Source organism: Oncorhynchus kisutch, linkage group LG4 (genome assembly GCF_002021735.2).
Source record: "Oncorhynchus kisutch isolate 150728-3 linkage group LG4, Okis_V2, whole genome shotgun sequence".
NCBI lineage: Eukaryota > Metazoa > Chordata > Actinopteri > Salmoniformes > Salmonidae > Oncorhynchus > Oncorhynchus kisutch.
In genome coordinates this window covers 42,009,485-42,034,172 of record NC_034177.2, presented here as the reverse complement: position 1 = coordinate 42,034,172, position 24,688 = coordinate 42,009,485, and the positions used below count along the sequence as shown (strand labels likewise).

Below are 24,688 nucleotides of genomic sequence, written 5' to 3'. Positions count from 1 at the left end.
TACGGGTATTCTTTATTAGCCCGGGCACCTACGTTTGTTTAAGGATGTGCGTATGACCACAAACTTTTCAAAAGGGTAATCAAGACCACAATCGTGGTGGAGGAGGGTGGAAATCTCCATTAGTGTGAATGGACATAACCAGTGGGCAAAATGTAGCATGGGATGTTACAGGTATCATATTTCCTGTTTGAAATAGGCTTTTTCCCCTCTAAAGAAGGGTTCATGGCCACATTAAAGAGTCTGTAAGGTAAACACAATATTATCGTAAACTAACCGCTAAGTTAACACCATCCTCCATGCCAATCTACACAGACTGAGCTAGCGCTGCTGTGTGGTTCCTTGTCTGGTGCTATGTGACTGGGGGAGATGCCAGCTTCCAGTGCTCTGCTGGTGCTATGGTTGTTGTTGTTGGATGAGATAACTCACCTTGTGTTTCAGCAGTATTTCAATAGGACCGTGAGACACTGGCACCAACCTGCTTAGTGGTTATTGAAAATGGTCTCATGTCAGAACATCACAAAGTAGAGCGGGGGAGAGCAGAGGAAGCCCAACGCTCAGGGAAAAGTGCTGCTCGTCTAACACCGGAGTCCAAGACAGCCACCCCCAGAGCAAAACAAGGCAGCAGCAAACATGTCGTCACTTACGAATGATGCAGATCTAAGTGATTGAAGTCAATGAATCTGCAGGTCTTAATGACTCTTCTTGCTTGATGAGCTTGTTTTAAAATATGAACTTCTCTCTCTCTCTGTCTCTCTCGCTCTCTCTGTGTGTAGAAGCTTTGCTCAACTCCACAGTTCTCTCTCGCTCTCTCTCAGCTAGTTCCACAGCTGTGAAAGTTCCCTGAAGAATATAGAGCTTAAGGCTAATCAAACCTGAGCTTGAGGCTAATCAAACCTGAGCTTGAGGCTAATCAAACCTGACTAAAGTTCCTCACACTCCTATTCCAACTGGCCGCTGTTCTTGTCAAGCTGTTTCTAATTGAGAATATCCATACTATTGTACAACGCTTGCCGGCTTTGCAGGGAACAAGTAGGGAACAAGAGATCCTTTCATTACACATTGTCATCCGTTTGAGATTTTAAGACGAAGCACCAGAAATGCTGTTGCAAAATAGATAGAGAGAGAGACTGATAAATAGAGAGAGAGAGAGAGACTGATAAATAGAGAGAGAGACTGATAAATAGAGAGAGAGAGAGAGACTGATAAATAGAGAGAGAGACTGATAAATAGAGAGAGAGAGACTGATAAATAGAGAGAGAGACTGATAGAGAGAGAGACTGATAAATAGAGAGAGAGACTGATAAATAGAGAGAGAGAGAGAGAGAGAGAGAGAGAGAGACTGATAAATAGAGAGAGAGCCTGATAAATAGAGAGAGAAAGAGACTGATAAATAGAGAGAGAGAGACTGATAAATAGAAAGAGAGAGATACACTGATAAATAGAGAGAGAGAGAGACTGATAAATAGAGAGAGAGACTGATAAATGGAGAGAGAGAGAGAGAGAGAGACTGATAAATAGAGAGAGAGTCTGATAAATAGAGAGAGAGACTGATATATAGAGAGAGAGAGAGAGACTGATAAATAGAGAGAGAGAGACTGATAAATAGAGAGAGAGACTGATAAATAGAGAGAGAGAGAGAGAGAGACTGATAAATAGAGAGAGAGAGAGACTGATAAATAGAGAGAGAGAGAGAGACTGATAAATAGAGAGAGAGAGACTGATAAATAGAGAGAGAGAGACTGATAATAGAGAGAGAGAGAGACTGATAAATAGAGAGAGAGAGAGAGACTGATAAATAGAGAGAGAGAGACTGATAAATAGAGAGAGAGAGACTGATAAATAGAGAGAGAGAGACTGATAAATAGAGAGAGAGAGAGACTGATAATAGAGAGAGAGAGACTGATAAATAGAGAGAGAGAGACTGATAAATAGAGAGAGAGAGACTGATAAATAGAGAGAGAGACTGATAAATAGACAGAGAGAGACTGATAAATAGAGCGAGAGACTGATAAATAGAGAGAGAGAGACTGATAAATAGAGAGAGAGAGACTGATAAATAGAGAGAGAGACTGATAAATAGAGATAGAGACTGATAAATAGAGAGAGAGACTGATAAATAGAGAGAGAGACTGATAAATAGAGAGATAGAGACTGATAAATAGAGAGAGAGAGAGACTGATAAATAGAGAGAGAGACTGATAAATAGAGAGAGAGAGACTGATAAATAGAGAGAGAGAGACTGATACATAGAGAGAGAGACTGATAAATAGAGAGAGAGAGACTGATAAATAGAGAGAGAGACTGATAAATAGAGAGAGAGAGACTGATAAATAGAGAGAGAGACTGATAAATAGAGAGAGAGAGACTGATACATAGAGAGAGAGACTGATAAATAGAGAGAGAGAGACTGATAAATAGAGAGAGAGAGACTGATAAATAGAGAGAGAGACTGATAAATAGAGATAGAGACTGATAAATAGAGAGAGAGACTGATAAATAGAGAGAGAGACTGATAAATAGAGAGATAGAGACTGATAAATAGAGAGAGAGAGAGACTGATAAATAGAGAGAGAGACTGATAAATAGAGAGAGAGAGACTGATAAATAGAGAGAGAGAGACTGATACATAGAGAGAGAGACTGATAAATAGAGAGAGAGAGACTGATAAATAGAGAGAGAGACTGATAAATAGAGAGAGAGAGGACTGATAAATAGAGAGAGAGACTGATAAATAGAGAGAGAGAGACTGATACATAGAGAGAGAGACTGATAAATAGAGAGAGAGAGACTGATAAATAGAGAGAGAGAGACTGATAAATAGAGAGAGAGACTGATAAATAGAGAGAGAGAGACTGATAAATAGAGAGAGAGAGACTGATAAATAGAGAGAGAGAGACTGATAAATATAGTGAGAGAGACTGATAAATAGAGAGAGAGAGACTGATAAATAGAGAGAGAGAGACTGATAAATAGAGAGAGAGAGACTGATAAATAGAGAAGAGAGACTATAAATAGAGAGAGAGACTATAATAGAGAGAGAGACTGATAAATAGAGAGAGAGACTGATAAATAGAGAGAGAGAGACTGATAAATAGAGAGAGAGACTGATAATAGAGAGAGAGAGACTGATATAGAGAGAGAGAGAGAGACTGATAAATAGAGAGAGAGAGACTGATAAATAGAGAGAGAGACTGATAAATAGAGAGAGAGACTGATAAATAGAGAGAGAGAGAGAGACTGATAAATAGAGAGAGAGAGACTGATAAATAGAGAGAGAGAGACTGATAAATAGAGAGAGACTGATAAATAGAGAGAGAGACTGATAAATAGAGAGAGAGACTGATACATAGAGAGAGAGAGAGACTGATACATAGAGAGAGAGAGACTGATAAATAGAGAGAGAGACTGATAAATAGAGAGAGAGAGAGAGACTGATAAATAGAGAGAGAGAGAGACTGATAAATAGAGAGAGAGACTGATAAATAGAGAGAGAGACTGATAAATAGAGAGAGACTGAATAGAGAGAGAGACTGATAAATATAGTGAGAGAGACTGATAAATAGAGAGAGAGAGACTGATAATAGAGAGAGAGAGACTGATAAATAGAGAGAGAGAGACTGATAAATAGAGAGAGAGAGACTGATAATAGAGAGAGAGACTGATAAATAGAGAGAGAGACTGATAAATAGAGAGAGAGACTGATAAATAGAGAGAGAGACTGATACATAGAGAGAGAGATACTGATAAATAGAGAGAGAGACTGATAAATATAGTGAGAGAGACTGATAAATAGAGAGAGACTGATAAATAGAGAGAGACTGATAAATAGAGAGAGAAAGAGACTGATAAATAGAGAGAGAAAGAGACTGATAAATAGAGAGAGACTGATAAATAGAGTGAGAGAGACTGATAGAGAGAGAGAGACTGATAAATAGAGAGAGAGAGACTGATAAATAGAGAGAGAGACTGGTAAATAGAGAGAGAGACTGATAAATAGAGAGAGAGACTGATAAAAAGAGAGAGAGAGAGACTGATAAATAGAGAGAGAGACTGATAAAAAGAGAGAGAGAGAGAGACTGATAAATAGAGAGAGAGAGGACTGATAAATAGAGAGAGAGAGAGACTGATAAATAGAGAGAGTGAGGGAGAGAGACTGATAAATAGAGAGAGAGAGACTGATAAATAGAGAGAGAGAGAGAGACTGATAAATAGAGAGAGTGAGGGAGAGAGACTGATAAATAGAGAGAGTGAGGGAGAGATACTGATAAATAGAGAGAGAGTGATAAATAGAGAGAGTGAGGGAGAGAGACTGATAAATAGAGAGAGAGTGATAAATAGAGAGAGGGGGGGGGGTGCGAGAGAGAGAGAGAGAGAGAGAGAGAGAGAAGGGGAATAGAACACTTTCCCAGGATAGTCTAGGGTCTCCTGTTCCTCAGACAACGGATGTTGGTTGTGAAATGATGAATAGTCTCTGTTTGGAGCCTTTCCACACACAACCAGTACAGAGTAAAGGCAGCTTCCAGCTACGCATTGCCCTTGACTGACACACAGGGAATGAAAGACTATGCTCATAAAAATGAATGTAGGCTATAATTGAAGCATATTTCATACTGGCAACACTGTTCAAATCCTTAAAACACCATGCCAGCATACAAAGGCAGAGCACTACAGGTATTCATTATTATCATTATAGAATTTAACCAATTTGGATACCATGTTTGTGCATTTCTAAAGCAAATGTTTCCCCAAACATCCTCAAACTTGTCCTGCCTACCTCTTCTGTACGGATTACTGGGCAAGAATCATGGCTCTGAAACACTACATCTGTAATTGCAGCACAGTGGAATTAGTCATTTAGTCCACAACCAGATGGACTCCTCCCTCCACCCCCCAAAACACACACCCACACACCCTACACTACAAAGAGAGGGGTGTACCAACACACCCTTCCCTGCACCTGTACATACACCATCAGGCTGACAGCGCTGACATCCCAAACACGCAGAATATCTCCCGGACTGTCAGGACAGGACAGCAGAGAGAGGAGAGGAGAGGCCTGCCGACGGGGATTAACCTTGTCAGTAGATCAGCTGATATACAGTAGCTGTATTTATTCCCTCCATGGCTGGACCATCGATACCACCTCCACGTGAGCTACTCCTTTACAGAACCACATCATCATCTATCTGTGGAAGACCGTTTCCCATAAACTGCCTGCTCCCCGACTTTGATTTTGTTTGTCCTGACGTCCAGAATCTAGAATTTGAATTGAGTTGAGAAGGGGGAGGGGGGGGGGGGGGGGGGGGTGAGAGAGAGAGGGAGAGCTAGATAGACATGCCAAAAGGTAGACCAGGAGGACTAATGACAGCAAGAAACATCAACTACAGCTTTTACCCAGGGTTGCTTGAGTGAGATGACACAGAATTCAGCAAATACACTATGACACCGGTGTATAAACGTGGTACTGTGTTATGGATGAATGGATCTGGTACAGAATATTGTCCATAGGAATGCGGCCGCGGTGCCGTGCTCCCTCCTTTGTATTTACCCTTCTCTTTTTCCAAATTGACATCCACCACATGTACTCAAACGGAGTAAGGGCTGAGTGTCCACGCTGTCCCTCCATCTCTTACCTTTCTCTCTCGCTCTCTTTTGTGCTCGGTCTCTGACTCTCTCTGGGGGTCAGATCTATTTTCCGCCCATCCCTGCAGTGTGTCTGTGGCTCTGTTCTGCAGTGTGTGTGTATGGCTCTGGTCTGCAGTGTGTGGGGCTCTGTTCTGCAGTGTGTGTGTGGCTCTGTTCTGCAGTGTGTGTGTGTGGCTCTGTTCTGCAGTGTGTGTGTGTGGCTCTGTTCTGCAGTGTGTGTGTATGGCTCTGTTCTGCAGTGTGTGTGGCTCTGTTCTGCAGTGTGTATGGCTCTGTTCTGCAGTGTGTGTGTGGCTCTGTTCTGCAGTGTGTGTGTGTGTGTGGCTCTGTTCTGCAGTGTGTGTGTGTGGCTCTGTTCTGCAGTGTGTGTGTGGCTCTGTTCTGCAGTGTGTGGCTCTGTTCTGCAGTGTGTGTGTATGGCTCTGTTCTGCAGTGTGTGTGGCTCTGTTCTGCAGTGTGTATGGCTCTGTTCTGCAGTGTGTGTGTGGCTCTGTTCTGCAGTGTGTGTGTGTGTGTGTGGCTCTGTTCTGCAGTGTGTGTGTGTGGCTCTGTTCTGCAGTGTGTGTGTGTGTGTGGCTCTGTTCTGCAGTGTGTGTGTGTGGCTCTGTTCTGCAGTGTGTGTGTGTGGCTCTGTTCTGCAGTGTATGTGTGTGGCTCTTTTCTGCAGTGTGTGTGTGTGTGTGGCTCTGTTCTGCAGTGTGTGTGTGTGGCTCTGTTCTGCAGTGTGTGTGTGTGGCTCTTGACTGCAGTGTGTGTGTGTGGCTCTGTTCTGGAGTGTGTGTGTGTGGCTCTGTTCTGCAGTGTGTGTGTGTGTGGCTCTGTTCTGCAGTGTGTGTGTGTGACTCTGTTCTGCAGTGTGTGTGGCTCTGTTCTGCAGTGTGTGTGTGTGGCTCTGTTCTGCAGTGTGTGTGTATGGCTCTGGTCTGCAGTGTGTGTGTATGGCTCTGGTCTGCAGTGTGTGGGGCTCTGTTCTGCAGTGTGTGTGTGGCTCTGTTCTGCAGTGTGTGTGTGTGGCTCTGTTCTGCAGTGTGTGTGTGGCTCTGTTCTGCAGTGTGTGTGTGTGTGTGGCTCTGTTCTGCAGTGTGTGTGTGTGGCTCTGTTCTGCAGTGTGTGTGTGTGTGTGGCTCTGTTTTGCAGTGTGTGTGTGTGGCTCTGTTCTGCAGTGTATGTGTGTGGCTCTTTTCTGCAGTGTGTGTGTGTGTGGCTCTGTTCTGCAGTGTGTGTGTGTGGCTCTGTTCTGCAGTGTGTGTGTGTGGCTCTTGTCTGCAGTGTGTGTGTGTGGCTCTGTTCTGGAGTGTGTGTGTGTGGCTCTGTTCTGCAGTGTGTGTGTGTGGCTCTGTTCTGCAGTGTGTGTGTGTGTGACTCTGTTCTGCAGTGTGTGTGTGTGTGGCTCTGTTCTGCAGTGTGTGTGTGGCTCTGTTCTGCAGTGTGTGTGTGTGTGTGTGTGTGTGTGTGTGTGTGTGTGTGTGTGTGTGTGTGTGTGTGTGTGTGTGTGTGTGTGTGTGTGTGTGGCTCTGTTCTGCAGTGTGTGTGTGTGGCTCTGTTCTGCAGTGTGTGTGTGTGGCTCTGTTCTGCAGTGTGTGTGTGTGGCTCTGTTCTGCAGTGTGTGTGTGTGTGGCTCTGTTCTGCAGTGTGTGTGTGTGTGGCTCTGTGGAGTCTCCTGAGGCTGTAGCATAACTCCTCCACCCACCACTCAGCTCTCCTGCTCACCTCCAAACACAGCATTTCATAACTACTCCACCCACCACTCAGCTCTCCTGCTCACCTCCAAACACAACATTTCATAACTCCTCCACCCACGGCATTCCTGAATGTTCCCAGAATGCACACCACGTCAGCCAGAAAAATTAGAAATATGACCCAATTATAGAGTAGAGATAACCTGCCTAGGGGGCCTGGGGAGGAAGTAGGAGGAGGGAAAGTAGGGGGGGTAGAGGAAGGCGGCATTATCATATGTAACTCATGTGCAGCTCTAACAACAGCAGACTGCGATGATATCATGATATCACTGCAGGATCAAGGTCTGGTGGCAGAGGAGAAGAAGGGAGGAGGAGAAGAGAAAGAAGGGAGGCCTTGCTGGACTGGTATCTAAGGGCTCAATCTCGTGTTTGGGTAAACAGCAACTGCAGAGGTATTTGATGTGTGGAGCCCCCCCCCCATCACAGTCTACCCATTCAGTTCTAAATGGGTAGTATTTAGGAAACAGTGGTATTCATATCATAAACAGTACTGAGGTTGTAAATGAAACTAAGTGGCTGAAGCAGAGTTATACCAGTTAAATGAATGGATAAATACTGCATTGGGAGAATGCTTCTGCTGCAGTGTCTTTCACTAACTGCTCACAGTTAGTTCGTTTACAGTGCATCGTTTACAGTGCATCGTTTACAGTGCATCGTTTACAGTGCATCGTTTACAGTGCATCGTTTACAGTGCATCGTTTACAGTGCATCCACATCAACAGATTCTTTGAATCTTACCCAGTTGATTAACTCACCCACTCGCCCAAATCTTAAATGCCCAGATAAATCTACCCTGATTTATTTGATATTGACAAATGTTCCACATAAATATTCAGCGGTTGGTGTTTTTTGTAATGATTTAAGTGACCATTGTGCTGTTGTTGCTGTTAGAAATACTAAGGTTCCTAAGACAAAACCACATTTTATTCGTAAGAGAAATTTGAAGTGTTTTAATGAGCAGGCTTTCTTTCCTGATTGTTTTATTTTGACTGGAGCAAGATTGAGTTTATCCCTGATGTGGAAACTGCCTGGAAATTCTTTCATTATGGTTTTTCCCAAATAGTAAACAAACATGCCCCATTCCGCAGGTTCAGGGTTAAAGGGCGGGATAATCCATGGTTTTCTTCTGAGCTGTCTTGTATTATTCACAACCGTAATCTAGCCTGGGCTAAAGCAAGGAAATCATGTTCTGATGCTGATTGGTTTATTGTTAGTTAGGCAGTTACGAAACACGTGTTCTTTTCTTCTCAGGAAGGCCAAGTATGAATATTTTATGTCTGTTACCACTGATAACCTGAATGACCCTAGAAAGTTTTGGAAGGCTATTAAGTCTATGTCTGGTAACAGTAATGTTAATGAATTACCGTCATGTGTTTTGAAGGACTCTGTTGCTGACAAAACGGAAATGACAAAACTGAAATGCTGAATTGTTTCAATGAGCACTTTGTATCATCTGGTAGGCTGTTTGATTCAGTGTCCTCTGTCTCTGTACCATCCTGTGTGGATGAACCAGTGAGAGCTGGTCAAACTTTTTGCTTTTTGCCATTCTCAGTGCAGGTGGTACATAAAGGCCCTGAAATCCTTAGATCAGAGAAAGCCTGCAGGTCCTGATCTTTTGGATCCCTGCTTTTTAAATCTGGCAGCTGATTTCATAGCTGAACCACTTACATCTCTGTTCAATCTAACCCTGGAATGTAATGAAATTCCAAAGATCTGGAAATCAGCATTTGTCCTACCACTTTTAAAAGGGGGAGATCCAACTCCAATAATTATAGGCCAATCTCAAAGCTGTCACCCCTGGTGAAAATACTTGAAACCCTTGTAAGTGAACAGCTAAAATAGCTTTTATTTACTAACTCTATTTTATCAATGTACCAATCGGGCTTCAGGAAGAAGCATAGCACAATCACAGCAGCCATGAAGGTTTTAAATGATATCACTGAAACCATTGTCTCACTTTTTATTGATCTCGCTAAGGCTTTTGATACAGTTGATCATGCTATACTGTGGCAGAGATTGTCGAGTGTAGGTCTTTCAGAGCATGCAGTTACATGGTTTGCTAACTATCTGTCTGATAGAACTCAGTGCACTCAATTTGATGGGCTTATGTCTGTTAAATTGTCTGTCTTGAATGGTGTGCCCCAAGGCTCTGAACTTGGTCCTCTCTTATTCACTAGTTATATAAATTATTTAGATAAAAATGTCTAAAATGCACAACTTCATTTTTATGCTGATGATACTGTTATTTACTGTTGTGCCTCGTCTCTTACAAAAGCTTTCCAGAACTTGTAAACTGCTTTTATATTGTTCAACATACCTTGTGTTAATTGAAGCTTATCCTCAATACTGACAAAACTAAACTAATAGTGTTTTCTAATGAAAGAAATAGAACCTTTCACCTATTACTACCTGTCAGGGCAAGGAGATTGAGGTTGTAACCTCATATAAATATCTTGGAATTTTAATTGATGACGGCCTCTCTTCTAAATTGCATATTCAACAACTTATAAAAAAATTGAAGCTGAAATTGGGATTTTATTTTAGGAATAAGGCCTGTTTTTCTTTTGAAGCCAGAAGGAGGCTAGTAATCAGCTACATTTATGCCTTTACTAGACTATGGGGATATTTTATATATGAATGCTTCCGCTCAGTGTTTGAGATCAATTGACGATCTTTACCATGGAGCATTGAGATTTATTTTAAACTGCAAATCCCCTACGCACCACTGCACTTTTGTATACCAGGGTTAGCTGGCCTTCTCTAGTCACTCGTAGGCTCAGGCACTGGTATACTTTTATTTACAAAGCCATTTTACTACCTTTTATTTTTATTGTTCAGAAATGTGCTGGGTACTCTCTTCGTTCGCTGGACTTTATCCTGCTAACTGTTCCAAATGTCCCAACTGAATTTCATAAAAAGGGCTTTTATGTACTGCGCCATCGTCTTGGAACACCTTACAAAATACTTTTAAACTGGAAAAACTTGTCCCGATTGGTGTTTTTAAATCACTGATGAAGGATTTTGAGGCTGATTCCCTGACCTGTCAATGTTTTTAATTTGCAGTTTTTATTTTATTTTGTTATACTCTTGTGAATTCAATGGTTTTTACTAGATTACTTGTAGTTTTTCATGTTGTTTCATGTTTCATGTTCTCAATGAGCCCTTCCTGGTTAAATAAAGGTTAAAAAAAAACATGGTCTCATGAGAATATGTCAAAATATTGACATTTAAGCATTGAAATACAGTGCATTTGGAAAGTCGTCAAACCACTTCCCTTTATCCACATTTTGTTACGTTACAAGCAGTACTCTAAAATGGATTACATATTTTTAATCTACACACAATAACCCATAATGACAAAGAATAGACATTTTTGCAAATGTATTAAAAATATAAAACAGAAATAACTTATTTACATACAGTAAGTATTCAGACTCTTTGCATTGAGACTCGAAATTGAGCTCAGGTGCATCCTGTTTCCATTGATCATCCTTGAGATGATTGGAGTTCACCTGTGTTAAATTCAATGGATTGGACATGATTTGGAAAGGCACACACCTGTCCATATAAGGTCCCACAATTGACAGTGCATGTCAGAGCAAAAATCAAGCCATGACGTTGAAGGAATTGTTGTCCATAGAGCTCCGGGACAGGATTGTGTCGAGGCACAGATCTGGGGGAGGGTACCAACACATTTCTGCTGCATTAAAGGTCCCCAACAACACTGTGGCCTCAATCATTCTTAAATGGAAGAAGGTTGGAAACACCAAGGCTCTTCCTAGAGCTGGCTGCCCGGCCAAACTGAGCAATCAGGGGAGAAGGGCCTTGGTCAGGGAGGTGACCAAGAACCCGATGGTCACTCTGACAGAGCTCCAGAGTTCCTTGTGGAGATGGGAGAACCTTCCAGAAGGACAACCATCTCTGCAGCACTCCACCAATCAGGCCTTTATGGTCATGTCTGGAGGAAACCAGGTACTGCTCATCACCTGACCAATACCATCCCTATGGTGAAGCATGGTGGTGCAGCATCATGCTGTGGGACATTTTTTCTGCGGCAGGAACTGGGAGACTAGTCAGGATTTAGGGAAAGATGTACAGAGAGATCCTTGATGAAATCCTGCTCCAGAGCACTCAGGACCTAAGACGGGGATGAAGATTCACCTTCCAACAGGACAATGACCCTAAGCACACAGCCAAGACAACGCAGGAGGGGCTTTGTGACAAGTCTCTGAATGTCCTTGAGTGGCCCAGCCAGAGCCCGGACTTCAACCCAATTGAACATGTCTGGAGAGACCTGAAAATAGCTGGGCAGCGATGCTCCCCATCCAACCTGACAGAGCTTGAGAGGATCTGCAGAGAATGGGAGAAACTCCCCAAATACAGGTGTGCCAAGCTTGTAGCGTCATACCCAAGTAGATTCGAGGCAGTAATCGCTGTCAAAGGTGCTTCAACAAAGTAGTGAGTAAAGGGTCTGAATACTTATGTAAATGTGATATTTCCGTTTTTTAATACATTTACAAAAAATTCCTAGAAACCTGTTTTTTCTTTGTCATTATGGGGTATTGTGTGTAGATTTATGAGGGGGAAAAACTATTTCATACATTTTAGAATAATTGTGGAAAAAGTCAAGGGGTCTGAATACTTTCCAAGGGCACTGTATGTCACTCCCTTGTGGTGACGGAAATAGGCCTGAGTAGAACAGTGCAGTACTCTGATTGCTGCATAATAGAACATCATCCTGGGTGACGAGGGTGAGGAGTATGTCCTACAGAACACTACACTCTTAGAAAAAAAGGTGCTATCTAGAACCTAAACGGTTCTTCGGCTGTCCCCATAAGATAACTCTTTCAAGAACACTTTTTGGTTCCAGGTAGAACCCTATTGGGTTCCATGTAGAACCCGTTCCCTAGAGGGTTCTACATGGAACCCAAAAGAGTTCTACCTGGAACCAAAAAGGTTATTCTAAGAGTGTACAAGCACAACAACAACAAGGGTGTTTCTCTGCTGCCGTCACTGCGTAAACAATATGCCAGCGATTGTCAGCATGACACAATTATTTATTACTGTTATTCCACAACAATGATTCTATTTCACAAGGATTTGCCACATAGTCAACACAATTGCAACAATCACACAGCCATAACCATGTAGAAACAATCGTACACACAGAGGCAGACACACACAACCTCCAACACACACACCCTCCAACACACACACCTTCCCACCCGCATGCACACACACACACACAAAACACATCCCATGGTTACAAAAGCACGGCCCATCCAGTCTCTGTTAAGCAACTGTTGTCTCTGTCGCGTCCATAAATACTTGTGCCATTGCTCTCCTTCAGAGCATAATAACATACAGCAGCATCAGAATTATAATAACAATAATACTAATGAACATACAGCAGCATCAGAATTATAATAACAATAATACTAATGAACATACAGCAGCATCAGAATTATAATAACAATAATACTAATGAACATACAGCAGCATCAGAATTATAATAACAATAATACTAATGAACATACAGCAGCATCAGAATTATAATAACAATAATACTAATGAACATACAGCAGCATCAGAATTATAATAACAATAATACTAATGAACATACAGCAGCATCAGAATTATAATAACAATAATACTAATGAACATAGAGCAGCACACACAACATGCAAACAGCTACACAACACATCACTATGGCACAGAGGAACGACACACAGACTTACAGTGCTGTATCCTGTGCTGAGGCTCAGTGAAAAGACTGCTATCTCCCCCTTTACTCTGCATTACAGTTTGACTGGGATGGCTGCCAGACGCTTCTCTCACTCACTCACTCCCACTCCTCCTCCTGTCTTTCACCCTCATAGGAAGAATAGCAGCACACAGAGAGATCTGCAGTGCTGCTGGATCTGTGGCAGTATGCTGACGTCTCTGCTCTCTCTCTGTGCGTCTCTCTCTCTCTCTCCTTCCTTTCTCCAAGGTCAGGGAAAGATCCGCCTAGCTATAGGGGTGACTCCTCCCACAACGGAGCAGTCAGTTACGCTGCAACCTCTAGCTGTCCCCCCTTCCTCTTCCTCCCTCCATCCCCACAACCATCCAGCAGCGTGGAAGTAATTGCCCCATCATGAGCCAGATTAACCCAGCCTGCTCTCCTCTTCTTCTCCGATGGGCCACGGCCACCTCACAGACAGACAGGATTACAACAGGGTTCAAGGCCACTCCAGGACACAGAGCAGGAACAGCAGGACAGGGCTAGTCTGGGTAGCCATTTGATTAGTTGTTCAGGAGTCTTATGGCTTGGCGGTAGAAGCTGTTTAGAATCCTCTTGGACCTAGAATTGGCGCTCCGGTACCGCTTGCTGTGCGGTAGCAGAGAGAACAGTCTATGACTAGTGTGGCTGGAGTCTTTTGACAATTTTTAGGGCCTTCTTCTGACACCGCCTGGTATAGAGGTCCAGGATGGCAGGATGCTTGGCCCCAGTGATGTACTGGGCCGTTCACACTACCCTCTGTAGTGCCTTGCAGTCGGAGGCCGACCAGTTGCCATACCAGGCAGTGATACAACCAGTGCTCGATGGTGTAGCTCTAGAACCTTTTGAGGATCCGAGGACCCATGCCAAATCTTTTCAGTCTCCTGAGGGGGAAAATGTTGTTGTGCCCTCTTCACAACTGTCTTGGTGTGCTTGGACCATGTTAGTTTGTTGGTGATGTGGACACCAAGGAACTTGAAGCTCTCAACCTGCTCCACTACAGCCCCATCGGTGAGAATGAGGGCGTGATTTATCCTGTAGTCCACAATCATCTCCTTTGTCTTGATCACGTTGAGGGAGAGGTTGCTGTCCTTGCACCACACAGCCAGGTCTCTGACCTCCTTCCTACAGGCTGTCTCGTTGTTGTCGGTGATCAGGCCTACCACTGTTGTGTCATCGGCAAACTTAATGATGGTGTTGAGGTTGTGTCTGGCCGTGCAGTCATGCATGTACAGGGAGCACAGGATGGGGACTGAGCACGCACCCTTGAGGGGCCCCTGTGTTGAGGATCAGCGTAGCAGATGTGTTGTTACCTACCCTCACCACCTGGGGGCAACCCGTCAAGAAGTCCAGGATCCAGTTGCAGAGGGAGGTGTTTAGTCCCAGGGTCCTTAGCTTATTAATGAGCTTTGAGGGCACTATGGTGTTGAACGCTGAGCTGTAGTCAATGAATAGCATTCTCACATAGGTGTTCCCTTTGTCCAGGTGGCAATAGAGATTGCATCATATGTGGATCGGTTGGGACGGTATGCAAATTGAAACAGTCTAGCCCAGCCTTTCGAAGCACTTCATGGCTACAGACGTGAGTGCTACGGGTCGGTAGTCATTTAGGCAGGTTACCTTAGTGTTCATGGGCACAGGCACTATGGTGGTCTTCTTAAAACATGTTGGTATTACAGACTCGGACAGGGAGAGGTTGAAAATGTCAGTGAAGACACTGGTCAGCACATGCTCACAGTACAAGGGCAGCTCTCGGCTGTGCTTCCCTTTATAGTCTGTAATGGTTTGCAAGCCCTGCCACATCCGGCGAGCGTCAGAGCCGGTGTAGTACGATTAGATCTTAGTCCTGTATTGACGCTTTGCCTGTTTGATAGTTTGTAGGAGGACATAGCAGGATTTCTTATAAGCTTCCGCTCCTTGAAAGCGGCAGTTCTAGCCTTTAGCTCAGTGCGGCTGTTGCCAGTAATCCATGGCTTCTGGTTGGGGTATGTATGTATGGTCACTGTGGGGACGACGTCATTGATGCACTTATTGATGAAGCCAATGACAGATGTGATGTATTCCCCAATGCCATCGAAGGAATCCCGGAACATATTCCAGTCTGTGCTAGCAAAACAATCATGTAGCTTAGCATCTGCTTCATCTGACCACTTATTTATTGATCTAGTCACTGGTGCTTCCTGTTTTAATTTTTGCTTGTAAGCAGGAATCAGGAGGATAGAATTATGGTCATATTTACCAAAATGGAGGGTGAGGGAGAGCTTTGTATGAGTCTCTGTGTGAGGAGTAAAGGTGGTCCAGAGTTTTTTTCTTCTGGTTGCACATTTAACATGCTGATAGAAATTTGATAAAATGGATTTAAGTTTCCCTGCATTAAAGTCCCCGGCTACTAGGAGCGCCGCCTCTGGTTGAGCGTTTTCTTGTTTGCTTATGGCAGAGTACAGCTCATTCAATGCAGTTTTTGTGCCAGCCTCCGACTGTGGTGGTATTTAAACAACTACGAAAACTACAGATGAAAAATATCTAGGTAGGTAGTGTTGTCTACAGTTTATCATGAGATACTCTACCTCAGGCGAGCAATAGCTTGAGACTTCCTTAGATATCGTGCACCAGCTATTATTTACAAAAATACATAGTCCGCCGTTGCTTGTCTGACCAGACGCCACTGTTCTATCCTGCCGGTGCAGCGTATAACCAGCCAGCTGTATGTTGATAGTGTCATCGTTCAGCCATGTCTCCGTGAAGCATAAGATGTTACGGTTGTGAATGTCCCGTTGGTAGTTTAATCTTCCACGTAGGTCATCTATTTTATTGTTCAAAGATTGCACGTTTGCTAGCAGAATGGATGGAAATGGGGGTTTATTCAATCACCTACGAATTCTCAGAAGGCAGCCCACCCTCGGGCCCCTTTTTCTCTGCCTCCTCTTCACCCAAATCACTGGGATCTGGGCCTGTTCCCAAGAAAGCAGTATATTGTTTGAGTCGGCCTCGTCAGACTCGTTAAAGGAAAAACATGATTCTGCCAGTCCGTGGTGAGTAATCGCAGTCCTGATGTCCAGAAGTTATTTTCGGTCATAAGAGACGGTAGCAGCAACATTATGTACACATAAGCAAAAAAATAAGTTACAAACAACTCAAATAAACGAACAAAAAAATGCAATCGGTTGGGGGCACGTAAAACATTTGCCTTCTTCTCCGGCGCCATCTTACTGTATGTGCTAGTACTGTGAATTTGTTGTCAAGACTACATTGCACATGTGCTGCTTGACATGCAGTATGCAGTATGTTCAGATCTGGGCCGGAGTTTTACTGGATCTGAGTACCGGCACCTCAAATGTTCTACTGCTTGAGCTCTTGTTCATCTTATAAAATATTATCTCAAAAGTATTGTGGAGATCCTGACCCTAAATGTAAACAGTACCGGCACCCAAAATTAGTACTGCAGCTATTTCGGTCCAAGTCAAGCACTGTGGATGTTACTGTAAATTTGATCATGTCAGAAATGTGAATACTGGTCAATCAGTACCGATCAACAGGTACTGGTCCATCAGTACCGATCAACAGGTACTGGTCCATCAGTACCGATCAACAGGTACTGGTCAATCAGTACCGATCAACAGGTACTGGTCAATCAGTACCGATCAACAGGTACTGGTCAATCAGTACCGATCAACAGGTACTGGTCAATCAGTACCGATCAACAGGTACTGGTCAATCAGTACCGATCAACAGGTACTGGTCAATCAGTACCGATCAACAGGTACTGGTCAATCAGTACCGATCAACAGGTACTGGTCAATCAGTACCGATCAACAGGTACTGGTCAATCAGTACCGATCAACAGGTACTGGTCAATCAGTACCGATCAACAGGTACTGGTCAATCAGTACCGATCAACAGGTACTTGTCCATCAGTACCGATCAACAGGTACTGGTCCATCAGTACTGATCAACAGGTACTGGTCCATCAGTACCGATCAACAGGTACTGGTCAATCAGTACCGATCAACAGGTACTGGTCAATCAGTACCGATCAACAGGTACTGGTCAATCAGTACCGATCAACAGGTACTTGTCCATCAGTACCGATCAACAGGTACTGGTCCATCAGTACTGATCAACAGGTACTGGTCCATCAGTTTCAAACACAACCAGAAAACAATCTGAGCAACAGAAGGGTAATCCGCGGCGCTGTGAAGAGTTGGTCATTGTGTTGTAGAGCTATAGGGCCTAGACTTAGGAGGGCCAGGAGATCAGTTCAGGTGGGGGATTAGAGAGAGATCCAACACAACCTCTGATGGGGAGAACCAGTAGAATACTGACCAACAGCACTGGTATAGGTTTCCTGAAAAGAGTCATGGTCTACTGGTGTTAAAGAGGGATTCTGGTGATAAGTCTTCAGATAAAGGGTGATTTCTTAGTGTTAAAGTCCATTTGACATGATAGTCAGTGTTAAACTCTTTTGCAAGGATATTCTACATGACCAAAAATACATTGAATTTGATTGCATCACCATCATTTAAAGCTAGATTTCTTAATTGAAACAATAACCAAGTGGTCAACCTGCCTCCGTGTTGGTAAAAAGCTGAGGGATGGGCCCGGAGAAATGTAATCACTCTCAAATGAATGAGAATCTCTTTATTTACCAAGTACTTTTGCATATAACTGGAATTTGAGTTAGTGAATAGGTGCTGCCAGCAATAGACAATGTACAGGCAGAATATAGACACAAAGACAACCTACTGTAGTCAACATACAGGATATCCAATATAAATACAGTGAACATAATACATAAAACTCTGGAGTAAAGCTGATTTACAGAGAGGATATAGAATTTACAGAGGGAATATGCAGGATATATGCAGAGGAAGGGATGCTGTCCCGGCTTGCAGCAGTGAGGCTGCTTACCATAAGGCCTTTCAACTTAATATGGAATCTTTAGTTTAGGCATGCCTTTTGTATTTTTCATTTTTGTATACATTTGTTTCCGTCACCATCTGAACATAATAATATCCTGGGCTCACCGACCCAAAGGAATCAAGACAGGGCTGGCCCTGGACCTAAGGTAAGGTTGGTGTCTCCCTGGGCACATGTGCATCCAACACTGTCCTCACTCCCTGATTTCTCACATAAATGCACACATACATTCAGGTTAAAGACCATGTAACTAGGCCTCTTGGTCACCGATGTAATGTTGTCTTCCTACTTGAGGTTGTGGGAAAAAATGCTCCCCATGAATTTGAATGATTCAGCTGTGCTAATGGCTGAGCCATCAATCTAGAGGGGGAGACATGTTGTGGGACGTTTTCTGAAGTCCACCACCATCTCCACGGTTTTCACTATGTTGAGTTCCAGGTTGTTGCGACTGCACCAGGCCACCAGTTGGTCAGCTCACCTCAGTACTTGGACTCGTCGCCGTCGGAGATGTGACCAACCAGGGTGGTGTCATCAGCAAACTTGAGTTGTTTGATGGATGCATCGTTGGAGGTGCAGTCATTGGTGTAGAGTGAGAAGAGTGGGGGGGGAAAGCATGTATCCTTGCGGCGCCCCTGTGCTGAGGGATAGCGAGTGTGAAAGGTTTGACAGGAAATCAGGGATCCACCGACAGATGGAGGAATGGGCCAACATCCACCCAACTTATTGTGGGAAGCTTATGGAAGGCTACCCGAAACGTTTGACCCAAGATAAACAATTTAAAGGCAATGCTACCAAATACTAATTGAGTGTATGTAAACTTCTGACCCACTGGCAATGTGATGAAAGAAATACAATCTGAAATAAATAATTATCTCCATTATTCTGACATTTCACATTCTTAAAATAAAGTGGTCATCCTAAATGACCTAATACAGGGAATTTTTACTAGGATTAAATGTCAGGAATTGTGAATAACTGAGTATTGTGAATAACTGTTTAAATGTATTTGGCTAAGGTGTATGTAAACTTCTGACTTCAACTGTATATATACAGTGCCTTGCGAAAGTATTCGGCCCCCTTGAACTTTGCGACCTTTTGCCACATTTCAGGCTTCAAACAAAGATATAAAACTGTATTTTTTTGTGAAGAATCAACAACAAGTGGGACACAATCATGAAGTGGAACGACATTTATTGGATATTTCAAACTTTTTTAACAAATCAAAAACAGAAAAATTGGGCGTGCAAAATTATTCAGCCCCTTTACTTTCAGTGCAGCAAACTCTCTCCAGAAGTTCAGTGAGGATCTCTGAATGATCCAATGTTGACCTAAATGACTAATGATGATAAATACAATCCACCTGTGTGTAATCAAGTCTCCGTATAAATGCACCTGCACTGTGATAGTCTCAGAGGTCCGTTAAAAGCGCAGAGAGCATCATGAAGAACAAGGAACACACCAGGCAGGTCCGAGATACTGTTGTGAAGAAGTTTAAAGCCGGATTTGGATACAAAAAGATTTCCCAAGCTTTAAACATCCCAAGGAGCACTGTGCAAGCGATAATATTGAAATGGAAGGAGTATCAGACCACTGCAAATCTACCAAGACCTGGCCGTCCCTCTAAACTTTCAGCTCATACAAGGAGAAGACTGATCAGAGATGCAGCCAAGAGGCCCATGATCACTCTGGATGAACTGCAGAGATCTACAGCTGAGGTGGGAGACTCTGTCCATAGGACAACAATCAGTCGTATATTGCACAAATCTGGCCTTTATGGAAGAGTGGCAAGAAGAAAGCCATTTCTTAAAGATATCCATAAAAATTGTAGTTTAAAGTTTGCCACAAGCCACCTGGGAGACACACCAAACATGTGGAAGAAGGTGCTCTGGTCAGATGAAACCAAAATTGAACTTTTTGGCAACAATGCAAAATGTTATGTTTGGTGTAAAAGCAACACAGCTCATCACCCTAAACACCCTATCCCCACTGTCAAACATGGTGGTGGCAGCATCATGGTTTGGGCCTGCTTTTCTTCAGCAGGGACAGGGAAGATGGTTAAAATTGATGGGAAGATGGATGGAGCCAAATACAGGACCATTCTGGAAGAAAACCTGATGGAATCTGCAAAAGACCTGAGACTGGGACGGAGATTTGTCTTCCAACAAGACAATGATCCAAAACATAAAGCAAAATCTACAATGGAATGGTTAAAAAATAAACATATCCAGGTGTTAGAATGGCCAAGTTAAAGTCCAGACCTGAATCCAATCGAGAATCTGTGGAAAGAACTGAAAACTGCTGTTCACAAATGCTCTCCATCCAACCTCACTGAGCTCGAGCTGTTTTGCAAGGAGGAATGGGAAAACATTTCAGTCTCTCGATGTGCAAAACTGATAGAGACATACCCCAAGCGACTTACAGCTGTAATCACAGCAAAAGGTGGCGCTACAAAGTATTAACTTAAGGGGGCTGAATAATTTTGCACGCCCAATTTTTCTGTTTTTGATTTGTTAAAAAAGATTGAAATATCCAATAAATGTCGTTCCACTTCATGATTGTGTCCCACTTGTTGTTGATTCTTCACAAAAAAATACAGTTTTATATCTTTATGTATATATATACAGTGCCTTGCGAAAGTATTCGGCCCCCTTGAACTTTGCGACCTTTTGCCACATTTCAGGCTTCAAACATAAAGATATAAAACTGTATTTTTTTTGTGAAGAATCAACATCAAGTGGGACACAATCATGAAGTGGAACGACCTTTATTGGATATTTCAAACTTTTTTAACAAGTCAAAAACTGAAAAATTGGGCGTGCAAAATTGTTAAAATTAAAAAAATATAAAATGTTCAGAAATACAGTGAAGACATTGTTAATGTTGTAAATGACTATTGTAGTTGGAAACGTCAGATTTCTAATGGAATATCTACATAGGTGTACAGAGGCCCATTATCAGCAACCATCACTCCTGTGTTCCAATGGCACATTGTGTTAGCTAATCCAAGTTTATCATTTTAAAAGGCTAACTGATCATTAGAAACCCCTTTTGTAATTATGTTAGCACAGCTGAAAACTGTTGTTCTGATTAAAGAAGCAATAAAACTGGCCTTCTTTAGACTAGTTGAGTATCTGGGGCATCAGCATTTGTGGGTTCGATTACAGGCTCAAAATGGCCAGAAACAAAGAACTTTCTTCTGAAACTCATCAGTCTATTCTTGTTCTGAGAAATGAAGGCTTTTCCATGTGAGAAATTGCCAAGAAACTGAAGATCTCGTACAATGCTGTGTACTACTCCCTTCACAGAACAGCGCAAACTGGCACTAACCAGAATAGAAAGAGGAGTGGGAGGCCCCAGTGCACAACTGAGCAAGAGGACAAGTACATTAGAGTGTCTAGTTTGAGAAACAGACGCCTCACAAGTCCTCAACTGGCAGCTTCATTAAATAGTACCCGCAAAACACCAGTCTCAAAGTAAACAGTAAAGAGGCGAGTCTGGGATGCTGGCCTTCTAGGCAGAGTTCCTCTGTCTAGTGTCTCTGTTCTTTTGCCCATCTTAATCTTTTATTTTTGTTGGCCAGTCTGAGATATGGCTTTTTCTTTGCAACTCTGCCTAGAAGGCCAGCATCCCGGAGTCGCCTCTTCACTGTTGACGTTGAGACTGGTGTTTTGCCCGAAAGAGAGATGGAGATGTGTACATTTAGACATGCATTCGGTCCTTATATTACTGTATCATATGCTATGCTGCATCAAATGTAGGCCTACCTGTCACAAGAAATAACTTACTATCATGAGATGATATGTCTACATGCATTGTGAACTGCGCTCCATACTGAGATGGGATGTCTGTCCCCACCCTGAGCGTTGATGATTCATCATGCAGAGAGCAGAGAGAAGGCCCTAGAGAAGCCAGATTTAGGCATGGTGATGATGGTGTTCATATAATTCATTTATTATAATTTACCTGTTTCTTGCAGTTATTTACCAGGAAAGGTGAGTTTTTTTGGGCGGTAAATCTCGGTAACCGGGTTCCCCGCCATTCAACTGTAGTACAGACAGACAGCTGGGATCCAGTACTACAACCTTCTCCTGTCTGAGCAGCAGAAATGGTTTCTGGCCTGCTACCTCCAGGAGGCGCATCGCTAAGTTCTACAAGAGACTCAGAGAGGCTGAGGGGGAGGACACTGATGAAGAGTAGGAGGATGAAGAAGATGTGGAGCCTCTAGGGTGTCCAATCAAAGCGAAGAGTCTTTACATTTTCCATCTTAAAAACGAGGCATAAGTAAAGATTTGATTTCTGGATAAACAGATGGAAAAGGGGTCTTAGAAAACATCGACCAGAAAAGTCTTAAAAAGGTATTAAAAATACATCAAAACATAATACTTTTGAAGTAAAGACCCCTGCCAACTAATATCAACACTTATACTTATTATTTGCCTTCTGCTTTTTTTATTTGTATGAATTATTAAGCGATAAAAATCAGTAACTGAATTACCACAAATAAATCAGTAATGGAATTCCTGCAATTGAATTGGCTACAATTGGAAAGTCACCTACTACAGTCCTTCCTTCCAATAGTATACTGTTATGTTCAGCTCATAACTGTTTTCTTTCTCTTTCTGTCTGGTGGTCAAAGCAAGTGTCACTCTCTACCTCTCTCTTCAGTTAATGCTACCTCTCCTGGCTCTTACCATAGCTCTGTTACAAGGTGTAAATCCACTTCACTTCACTCAGCAAGCGAAGCAGATTCACACCTTGTAACAGAATTATGGTAAGAGCCAGGAGACGTAGCATTAGTTCATTAACCAAAATCGAATCTTCGAATCTTAATTAGTAGCAGATATTTAATCGGTTTTTTTGCATTAGTTAGTCATATATAATTGATGGTTGTTCATCTGTCTAATCTGTCTACAAAGTATATTTGTAGTGGGGAAAAAAAGATAAACTAGCAAGTTCTATCTGCCTAAACCCATTTGAACTGCAATACAATCACAAGCCTGAACAAATACAGACTGACCAATCAAAACACATCCCACTGGGCACACTGCTTGAATCAACGTTGTTTCCGCATTATTTAAATGAAATTACATTGAGCCAACACGGAATAGACGTTGAATTGACGTCTGTGCCCAGTGATTCGTTGCTGTCTCATCGTTGTTCAGTGATGACAGTCATTCGTCTTATGATTAGAATACATTTCTTAACGTATTTGATGATCTGTTTTGACCCTTTCTTGGTAAAATAGTGTTATTTATAATTGATGTATTCAAATAGCTAGTTTTCTTCAAAACTGAACATGTCTAATTCAGAAGTGTCAGATAGGTTCTATCTGCAATTACACACCCCCTAAAAAACGATTAACAAATGTCTCAGGATTTTGATACTCTTTAGGTAGCTTCAAGGTCAGGACCTTAATGATTCATGAAAGAACAATTCACTAGAGAACAGTTCTGAGATCTGGGATGTGAAAACCTTGATGCTCAATATCTCAGCTATGATTTGCGCAGATAGAACCTTATACTCCCAAGGTCATGCTGTGTAGATGATTCACAGTAGTCATAGTGTATGGTTTGGTATACTTTGAAATCAATGGTTTTTGTTTGGAATACATTTTAAAGTGAAAAATCTTAGTCTCAGCTAATTACATTAATTCACGACTGAATTAATAGATTTAAGTAAAAATGTCACTGTTATTCTACACCTGTTGTTTATGAAGCATGGGGAATTGCCCTACAGTAAACCAACTTCTGGTAGGCTTGGGTTGACTTAGCGGTGAGTGGAATGGATTTACATTGGTAACAATGCATACAGTCTTACATTTTAAACAGTCATCAATTGACACCTTTGCTTGTTCCACAAGTCTCTTATGACAATTCTATTAATTGCAACACAACCACCATTTTGTTTATAATTCAACTCAGCACTTTTCCACCTACATTGTTTATCACTATGGTTGAAAATTACATTATGATGCCTGGAGGTTACAGTTCTTTATGCTCTTTCAACCATTCATACATAACCCATTCTCATCACTTCCTCATTGTTGCCATTGTCTAAAGTATTTAATGATCTACTCATCCTCTATTGTTCCGGTAAGCAAGGGTGGAGGCCGATGACATCACTAATTCCCGTCAGACCAACTCCTTGAATGCCCTAGTCCTTGAAGTTTGCAGTGTGTACTTTGCTGTATTTAAACAGGGGGATATTGCTTTTCAACAGTGAAACTTAAAAAACTGCAGGATGAGAACATTTTATACATTCTCAAGTTTCGGTGGTAAATGATGCCACACACACTCACCTGTCTCGCAAGAGCGATGACATCACCTGCAACAGAGGAGCATTCTCTTTGATGAGAACTGAACAAAGCTCACCACATGGTCTTTTGTTATGAGATGGCACCACCCTGTGGTTGAATCTGGTACTTCTCATCTTCAGACTATTGCAGTAGCCTATGAAAAACACAATTTGATGGACCTCCCCTAGGAGGAAACAGCACCGCTAAGAAAATTGTAATAACAAATAAACTGCATACACAGAGAAATGGTGTGCTCGGCAAAATAAATAATGATAATTTTACAAAACTACTTCCAGAGGACAAAAAAATGCAATATGTTTTGCTCCCTAA

The 24,688-nt window shown here is 42.4% G+C and overlaps 1 protein-coding gene across 1 annotated transcript in view; it reads right to left on the bottom strand.

The window, feature by feature from the left end:
- The window catches only part of LOC109889545 (protein-methionine sulfoxide oxidase mical3a), a 128,547-nt gene extending 115,205 nt beyond the window's left edge, over window positions 1-13,342 (bottom strand). The window contains exon 1 of the mRNA XM_031822965.1: window positions 13,124-13,342. The gene's annotated coding sequence lies outside the window, so the exon portion shown is untranslated. The remainder of the gene's footprint in view (window positions 1-13,123) is intronic.
- Between the last annotated feature and the right edge of the window lie 11,346 nt (window positions 13,343-24,688).